Source organism: Formica exsecta, unplaced genomic scaffold (assembly GCF_003651465.1).
Source record: "Formica exsecta isolate Colony F162 unplaced genomic scaffold, ASM365146v1 scaffold623, whole genome shotgun sequence".
NCBI classification, from domain to species: Eukaryota; Metazoa; Arthropoda; class Insecta; order Hymenoptera; family Formicidae; genus Formica; species Formica exsecta.
The window spans coordinates 40425-50367 of NW_021853385.1; the positions used below are offsets into that span (position 1 = coordinate 40425).

Sequence of the window (9943 nt, forward strand, 5' to 3'; positions counted from 1 at the left end):
AAATCAATAATGATGAAACTCCTGTAACGAAATATTCAGTAAATACAGCTGCAATAATATTGATAAAAATAATCATAAGAAGTAAGACTTTTTCTAATCAGGTCACGTGCGCAAGGGAAATCTAATGCTCAAGGGACTCTGAACTGATATTGAGATCACCAATCGACGATCACCACGGGTGAAAATTCGAAAAGTAGGAGAAACACCCCGCCTAATGAGGACACTAGCACAATTTTTAATTCGTTAAGGTGAAGAATCCCCACTTCTGCGGAATTTCAATTCGTTGAAGTTTTGGAGATTCCCACTCTTAGAAATTAGAATACACCCCGAAAAGAGAGTTATAAAAAGAGGACTCGAAGGGACACATACTTACTTACGTACTTGCTCTTCAGCTTCGACATAGTCTTATTAAGTGCCATGGCACCGTGGTACGCAAATTAGAATTAATAGTGCTATACGGGAGCGTCCCGTTTGACCACGTTGATATTGACCACGGTCCCGATTGACCACGTTGATATTTACCACGTTGCAATTAACCACGTTGATATTGATCACGTTGACATTGATCTCGGTCCCATTTGATCACGTTGATATTTACCATAGACTTCTTAATGCGAAGTGAAGTTCTACATGAGTTTAAAACTTTCCTCGCAAAGCGAGGTTCAAGGCAAACCTATGTGTCTAGTTTTTTGATAGTGGAGCCCCCCCGCATGGAGGGCGGAACGCATTGCCTCTACGCATACACTTTTTATTGCGAAGTGAAATTCCACATGGGTTTAAAACTTTCCACGTAAAGCGTGGTTCAACCCAGGTTAATTGCAACCCAGGTTAATTGCAACGTGGTAAATATTAATGTGGTCAATCGGGACCGTGGTCAATATCAACGTGGTCAATTGAGACCGTGGTCAATTGTAACGTGGTCAATATCAACGTGGTCAATCGGGACCGTGGTCAATATCAACGTAATCAATCTCAACGTGGTCAATCGGGACCGTGGTCAATATCAACGTAGTCAATCGGGACCGTGGCCAATTGTGTAACGTGGTAAATATCAATGTGGTCAATCGGGACCGTGGTCAATATCAACGTAGTCAATCTCAACGTGTTCAAACGAGACCGTGGTGAATATCAACGTGGTCAATCTCAACGTGGTCAATCGGGACCGTGGTCAATATCAACGTGGTCAATCGGGACCGTGGTCAATGTCAACGTTAATTCTAATTTGCGTACCACGGTGCCATGGCACTTAATAAGACTATGTCGAAGCTGAAGAGCAAGTACGTAAGTACAATATCAACGTGGTCAATCGGGACCGTGGTCAATGTCAACGTGGTCAATCGAGTCCGTGGTCAATTTGAACCGTGATCAATCGGGACCGTGGTCAATGTCAACGTGGTCAATATCAACGTGGTCAATCGAGTCCGTGGTCAATTTGAACCGTGGTCAATCGGGACCGTGATCAATCGGAACCGTGGTAAATATCAACGTGGTCATTCGGGACTGTGGTCAATCGGGACCGTGGTCAATCGGGACCGTGGTCAATCGGGACCGTGGTCAATATCAACGTGGTCAAACGGGACGCTCCCATATAGCACTATTAATTCTAATTTGCGTACCACGGTGCCATGGCACTTAATAAGACTATGTCGAAGCTGAAGAGCAAGTACGTAAGTAAGTATGTGTCCCTTCGTCAATATCAACGTGATCAATATCAACGTGGTCAATCGCAACGTGGTCAATCTCAACGTGGTCAATTGAGACCGTGGTCAATATTAACGTGGTCAAACTGGTGCCACTCGTGCTATACCAGTGTCCTCATCCGGCATTATCGTTGGTCAACCGCAACCAGAGCGACTCGCAAGGCACGAAGCCAGTCTAATAATAAAACCTACACCTTCCATCTACGAAATAAAAAGTAAGTCACACTCATCCATTTCATTTATACTATTAACCTTCGCGATAAATAAACGTTATTACATTACATTACATTCACATTAGTTTCGTAGTGAAAATCAGATCCGGTACTACTCATACCCTACCATCCAGCCGAATAGTCGTTTGCAGGAGTCGGAGGATTCGAGCGCCTGTAATATGCAAATTTTACGCTACACACCTTAAAAAAACATCACACGCACCCGCCGAACCTACTCTCCCTTCTTCGCTAAATTACTCCTCCCCCAGCTACTCCCCATCTACTTCCCCGAGCATACCACTCCAGCCACCGAACCTCCGCTTTCTCCACGCTCCTTCCCCTCCCTGTCCACAATCCACCTGAACAATTCACCCCCTTCTTCCCCGCAGTTTTCGGAATCAGACGATTTCGAAAAAACTATAGAAAAGTTCTGCAACGAACTACCCGATCTAGAGTCCGATTCATCCTACCAGGATTAAATTAAACCGAAATATCTCCCTTCATTCTCTTTCTCCATGATTCCATATTTCCTTTCTCACTCACACACGCACACATGTTTTTTTTTTAGTTAATTAAATCTTCATATTGTATTAATCTCTGACCAAAAAAGAACCGCCGAGCGAACTTCCGAAAAACAGTGTAATAGCGACCCGAATTGTCGTTTACCTGATTTTTGGACCGTCAAGTTTGTTCGATCCGATTTTAACATAACCTCAAGACGTTTAACTTTGAGATAATAAAAGATAGTTGTTGCGCCCTTCCGTCGACTCATCCTTCCCCGAGTCTGGACGTAACACGACCATGCGAGACAAATCATATAATTGACAACCGAAGCGATTACGATGTATGTAATAACAATAATGAATATAAACAAGAAAATCCGAGCGAGCAAACTGCTGTACAGCAGAAATTACAAAAACCCAGTCCCCAGGAAAACCTGGAGGAAGATACCGGTAAAGAATACGAAGAAAAAATAAACCGATCTAAGCTTCTCCCGTCACAAGAAGACACATACGCAGTGCTCAAAATTCGAGATGGTATAAACGCCCAAAAAGTTGTCACTCGGGAAGAAAGAAACGAAACAGCTAAAAACGAAGAAGAAATAAAAGAAACTGTGGATTTTTTCGTAAAACCACATATTTCCGACAGAGCATTTTTCTTCGTATTTCATCCAAAACAACCGATTGACAATAATTCTCTTTCATTTTCTGCCGAGAAAGTATTTAAACGAAAAGATGGCTCTTAGGGGTACTGGCTTTCTTATAAGTCGAATGGAGTCGTTTACTATATGATCTGTTTAGCGTACGGTAAAGAGGGGGAGAATAATAAGTTTGTGAAAGGGATGAGCGATTGAAAACACATTCATCAAAGAATACAAGAACACGAAAATAGCAGCTGCCACAATAAATTGTGCTGAGGCTCATCTTTTGAGTTTGAAAAACAGAAATGTCCAACAACTATTATTTTCTGATGAAGAGAAGAAACGTCGAGACCAGATTCATAATAATCGACAGATCGTTAATAGAGTAGTCGAAATAATTAGATTCATTGGAAAACAAGGATTGAGTTATCGAGGTAGTACAGCCGAAGCTGCATACGATTTGAATAATCCATTCATAAATCACGGAAACTTTTTGGAACTTTTTATTCTCCTCGACAAGTATGATCCTTTGTTAAGCGCCCATTTAAAATCTGTGCAGAAAGACAGTTCGATAGCGCATCGAGTAGGTAGCAAGGGTCGAGGCAGTTTGCTGACATTTATATCAAAAGCACAGTAAATAACGTGATAAAAACAATCGCTACACTAATAAAAAAACTATAGCTGATAAAATTCGAGAATCTGGTATGTTTTCCGTACAACTAGATACGACCCAAGATATAACAACTAAGGACCAATGTTCGGTTGTAATTCGATATGTGGGCAAATTTGTCGGCCCTCAAGAAAGACTGTTAGCAGTAGTCAACTCCACAGACGCAACAGGCAAAAGTTTTCTCGAGCTCTTGACAAAGGTTCTTATCGATAATGATTTGGATATAAACCAATGTATCGGTAATGCGACTGATGGTGCAGCAAACATGCAGGGCGTATATAAGGGTTTTTCCGCTTGGCTATCCCGCGAGTCACCTGTAGCGGGAGTCTGTAACTCCTTAACGATGAATATCGATATCTTTAGCTATCGATAACTGTCGCTTGCGCGACCGACGACCGTAATTGTGGGTGATTCTGTAACGTAACCTTAACGATTGTAATCGATGCAGAAATCGTTACAGACGTATCGAAATAATTCGATAGATGTGCAATGTTGTCAGATTTTGAACAGTTAAAATCTAGTAACTTTTGAGGGAATTTATGAACGAGAACATAAAAGTGAACCTTGTGAATAAATTTCTTTCAGATAAATCTATAATTTTTATATTCATAGTCTATTCAGTTTGAATACATTATAAGTTTGAAGAAATTCACTTCCGTTACAGCCTTGGTCGAGTACGGACGCGTTTTGACACGTTACGCGTGTGTCCTTTGTTTGGACCTTATTTTTTGAACTTTCTCCTCTTCTAAAAGAATTTTTGTTATTGTTAACGCCTTTGTATTCTCATTTAACGCCACTTCTGTATACATTATACGCTAGATTCTGGCCGTATTGACCTTCGTTCGAGGGCAGGAGCCATTCAAGCAAAGAAGAAGAAAAAGAAGAAGTTTGAAGAAATTATAAGAAAGTGTAAAACAACGGACAATAATTATTCAATTTCATTAATTAAAAAATGTCATAAATAATGTATAAGTATGTATTGTGATAAATATCAAATATATATATACAGGGTGAGTTTTTTAACTTGAAACTGTAAAATATCTCGGAAAGTAAGCTTTATCGAAAAAAATGTTTCAAACAAAAGTTGTAGGGTTCGGAGGGGGCCACATGATAAAAATATGGATTTGACCTTAAGTGACCTTTTCAAGGTGAGATCAATGTGATCGACGTTTCCTTAAACGGAACCCTCCTTTTTTTATTACATATTCTTGTAGCTTATCTCGAGAGCTTTTCAAAACACTATAATAAAGTAATTATACGCGTTTATTTAAGTGTTTGTGTTAACTAACATTGTGCATTAACGATTTATCGCGTTCTGTTCTAAAATATACAACATTGCTCCTGTACGCATTATTCCTCTGTTTTAAACGATTCCTTTTCCGAAAGCCATTCTCCTGACAAACTCCAAATTGACTCGCTGTCTTACAATATATATATATATGATAAAATGTAATGAAAGATGACTTTTACTTCACAGCAAAAAAACAAGAACTGCAAGGGCATCACAGTTGCAGTTGTCGAAAATGGTAGACTATTTTTATTTGAACAAGGATGTCGCGGAAGGAAAATTTCATGCTCTACATGGAAAAGAAGAACCTCAGAAAAAGTGGACAGAATTAGCAAACAAATTAAATTTCTTTCAAGGAGCGACAAAAACGGTTGAACAATGGCAAGTGGTATGAACAATTTTAGGCACATATATTTAGTATAAGCATAGAATCTTGCAAGTTCTATATAATAACATGTGGGCTTATTTATATATTTAAGGTTTGGAGGAACTTTAAAAGTCGCACTTCTCTAAAAGCAAAAGATTTGCGAAAGGCAAAGGGGTTAACGGGGAATAAAGCTATCGCACAACCTGAACTGACGGAACTTGAGCTACGTGTAATTGGAATAATAGGAGCCGAGTATGTCGAAGGAAGTAAATATTGGGCAGACAGTATCCCTGATGAGGAGGTAATTTTCATAAATCTTTAAAGTGATATACGAGGTTTGATCAAAAAATACGCGGAATTTTTGAATTTTGCGGGCTGTATAAGTCCAATTGTCAATTTTGGGCATGAGACGTGTGGCAGCAAAATTTGTTCCGAAATTGTCGAATTTCGACCAAAAGCAGTGCCGAATGGACATTGCTCAGTGGAAGTTGCTGAATGAAGTCATCGACGATCCAGAACTGCTCAAACGAGTCATAACTGGTGATGAAACATGGGTGTACGGATATGACGTCGAAACTAAAGCCCAATCGTCTCAATGGAAGCTTTCTGAAGAGCCAAGACCGAAAAAAGCTCGTCAAGTTCGATCGAATGTAAAGGTTCTGCTCACTGTTCTCTTCGATTTCAACGGCATAGTGTACCATGAGTTCTTGCTACCAAGTCGTACGGTCAATAAGAAGTACTACCTAGAAGTTCTACGCCGTTTGCGTGAAGCGATAAAAAAAAACGCCCGGATTTGTGGCGAAATAACTCATGGCAATTGCACCATGATAATGCACCTGCTCACACTTCACTGCTTGTTCGTGAATTTTTGGCCAAATACAACACCGTTATGATGCCTCAGCCTCCGTATTCGCCGGACATGGCCCCCTGCGACTTTTTCCTATTCCCGAAGATAAAAAAAAACCATGAAAGGACGACGTTTTGCCAACATTGAGGAGATAAAGACAGAATCGCTAAAGGAGCTAAACGCCATGCCGAAAATTGCGTTTCAGAAGTGCTTCAAAGATTGGAAAAAGCGCTGGCACAAGTGTATTATATCTAATGGGGACTACTTTGAAGGGGATAAAATTAATATTGATGAATAAATAAAGATTTTTTGAGAAAAACGAAAATTCCGCGTATTTTTTGATCAAACCTCGTATGTGTCACAACATATTTTATTCAATGGAAGTAGCTTTTTATAAATGTACTTATTGTCCGTGCATATAGAATTTACTGGAAGAACTTGAACGTGGAAACAATTCAGTTTTGTCAGCGACTCCACAAGTGATAAACGTTTGCACAAATATATCACATGAAATTTCTCAAGACTCGCAATATTTAAATGGTGAGAAACCCAATTATATTGTATATACGTAATTACTGTCAACGCAGGTAATTTTCAACACCAACATATTCAAAGTGCGATATATTCTTTTGTTTTGCAGCTAATTCCGTAGATAACAACGACAATGATTTAATTCTCAATGATGATCGTTCACTAGATAACTTTTTATTAGAACATTCTGAGAAAGATGTTACTCAAACTAATGTTAATCTCGCTAATTGCGAATCAAGAAAGGCTACAAAGGCTATCGCATCTTGTAGGACAAATAGAAATACCCCGTACTTAGCATCAACGTCAGCAGAAACAAGTGGTCCTTCACAAAATTTTCGGTAATTGTTTCGAATAAGGCCTTTTCTGAATTTTGAGAAATATGATCGGATCTCTCAGTAAAACTCTTTGTTGTGACCCCAACAGTGATAATCAGTCGGGGGAGCCCGACCCCCGGGAGCATCACCCCCTCCCCCAAAAAACGAAAAACTCCAAAAATTACCCAAAATTAGATAATTACCTATTTCTTACCTATTAGCGCCCGCTTCATCGAGAAGAGGTAAAACTAAAATCTTACTCTGTAAATTATAATTTTTATAAATTTTTTAAAATGTTCTTGCATGTTTATGATAATTTTTCACAACGATAGCTGTACATAATATTTAGAAACATATTTGACATCTTAATTATTTATTGTAGTTAATCGTGTTAAATCGTCTGAACAACTATCATATATTCATCAAGGGAGTACTTTCAGTCCATTGCTCAGAAGCAGGCTAATGCTGAATTTGTAAGACAAAATTTTCAATTGTAAAAAATGTATGATTTTTTAAAAACAAATCATGTAGATAATTCATGAAATATATTCGAATGTTTGCAGATACATGCTGAAGCTGCCAAAGTTCAAGCAGAGGCATCTAGAATGAACGCGCTTGCAATGACTGAAATTGCACATGCCATACAAAAGTTGGCAGATACTGCTGCTGTACAGGCCGTTAATGATAGTGAACGAATACGAGTTTTTGAGAAACTCGCAACAATAATGAAAAACCTGTTGCCTACTTATCTTAACGAATAATCTCTGTGATATCATATAGTTAATAATTTAATGTGATTCCAAATGTGATTGGCCTTACCGTACATTGTATTTTTATAACTATAACCTAATATATAGTACCTATAATATTAGAAACCAAGTATAATATATTGATATGTTTATTTATAGTAGATTTTAGTTTTTATATTCAAACGTGCAATTGGTTGATTATATGCTGATACTAAATATACCTTTAAACTCAGTAAAATTGTTTAGCGATTATTTATTTATTCTGCCCGTTTTTCATAACAATAAAATGGATCAAAATAAATTAATAACTCAATTATAATAAAAAAAATATTTTATATTTATACCTCATTCTATTTACAATTTATTTACTATTGAAGAATCATTTCATACAATTTGCCATATTACAAAATTTTATAAACATTTTCATATTATCGAATGTATAAAATGGTTATTTTTAAATTTACATTCTACATTATACAATTTCATCTGGTAAATCTTTCTGCTTAAACGATCTTGGACGTGTAATAGCAAGAGGTCCACGAACATTATTATCCGGATTAATATCATGAGCATCACCACAATTTTCGTTATAATCGCCATGATCAATTTCATCGAACAGATCATCATCAAATATACCGTGAGCATTCCGCATATTATGGAGGACTGCGCAAGCGTTGACAATTCTTCCAGCGAAGCCAGGCTTATACTGCAAGACTCTATGTCGAGAAAGACATCTCCAGGTAGATTTCAATACACCAAACGTTCAACACAATTTCTTGCGCTACATAACGCTTCGTTATATGCGAAACGTGGAGTTCCTTCCGGCTCTCGGAGCAAAGGAGTTAATAGCCACGGTTCCAATGGATAACCTGAATCACCTGTATAAATAAAATATACTACATTTTTTTCAGCTTTGTTTTAAATTCTTTAATACAATTTAGATTCAATACACGGAATTTAAGAATTCACTAGAACGAACGATGTAAAATACATGATGTATTATGTAAGTCATAAATCGATATAATAAAAGCTTTCCACGGCAATAATTTCTAACATAAAAAATTCAGATAATAATTACCAATGAGATATGTCCGTCATTCGCGATTGTATGCGCGTTCCATAACTCGACGCGCAGCAGAAGCACTCCATATATATGCATCGTGCCGTGCTCTGGGGTATCTTGCATTTACATTAAGTATTTTTAAATTCGGGTCACATATATAAGGAAACAAGCATTGAATGTAATTAGTTATTCATACATAAAACACGTTGTACGACTCAATGATTTAAATATTTACCATTTGCACATTCAATGAATGATATCCGTGATGATTAATGTAGGCTTCTTCATGCTCTTTGGGAGCAAGGATCGCCACGTGAGTGCAGTCAATCGCTCCGATGGCCCCTTCAAACGGCTGACGTGCATTTTGAAATTGCATTCTTGCTAGTTGCCTGCAGTCATAGGAAATTGTACCCACTGTCTAAATATTAATTCGTTGATAGCATCTGTCACTTTGTGTACATATCTGCTAATGGATGACTGGCTCATGGAAATGCCCCACTGCTCACCCACAGGACGTTGAAAACAACCAGTTGCATAAAATCTGATTGCCGCTAATACTTATAACGTATGAATATATCAAGAGACACGGTAGTGTCTCTCGCCAAGTTCACGCGAAGCCGCGAGGCACTCCGGGTATCTGTACGCGAGTCGGACAGTTGCGAGTACCTTAGATTATCGGACCTCAATAACGGCTGAACCGATCGTATTTTTAATAGGCTTAATCGATAGCTTGAGCTTGAATCATATAATGAAAGTGTCTTTATTTTTTTTCTACATGTATCGTGAACGTAGATAATATGATGCAAAGTCGAAATGTATAAAATTTTTATTAAGAAACGTCTCCGTCTCCGTCATCGCCCAAGTTCCCAATGCGCAAGTACGAAAAGTTGTACGGTTGGAGCATTCGCCATAAGATTGCGCTAGCAATGCTCTGAAATTTGACAAGTAAATGTGTTTGACAAGTAAATGAAAAGTAAAAAAGGTTAACGGTAGTGTTTCGCGCTAAGTCACGCGCAACCAAATTTACGCACATTAAAAGTATCGCGGAATAATGCAATAAG

At 38.1% G+C, this 9943-nt stretch overlaps 1 pseudogene; it reads right to left on the reverse strand.

The window, feature by feature from the left end:
* Nucleotides 1-8291: 8291 nt before the first annotated feature.
* LOC115242759 lies at nucleotides 8292-9455 on the reverse strand (annotated as a pseudogene).
* Between the last annotated feature and the right edge of the window lie 488 nt (nucleotides 9456-9943).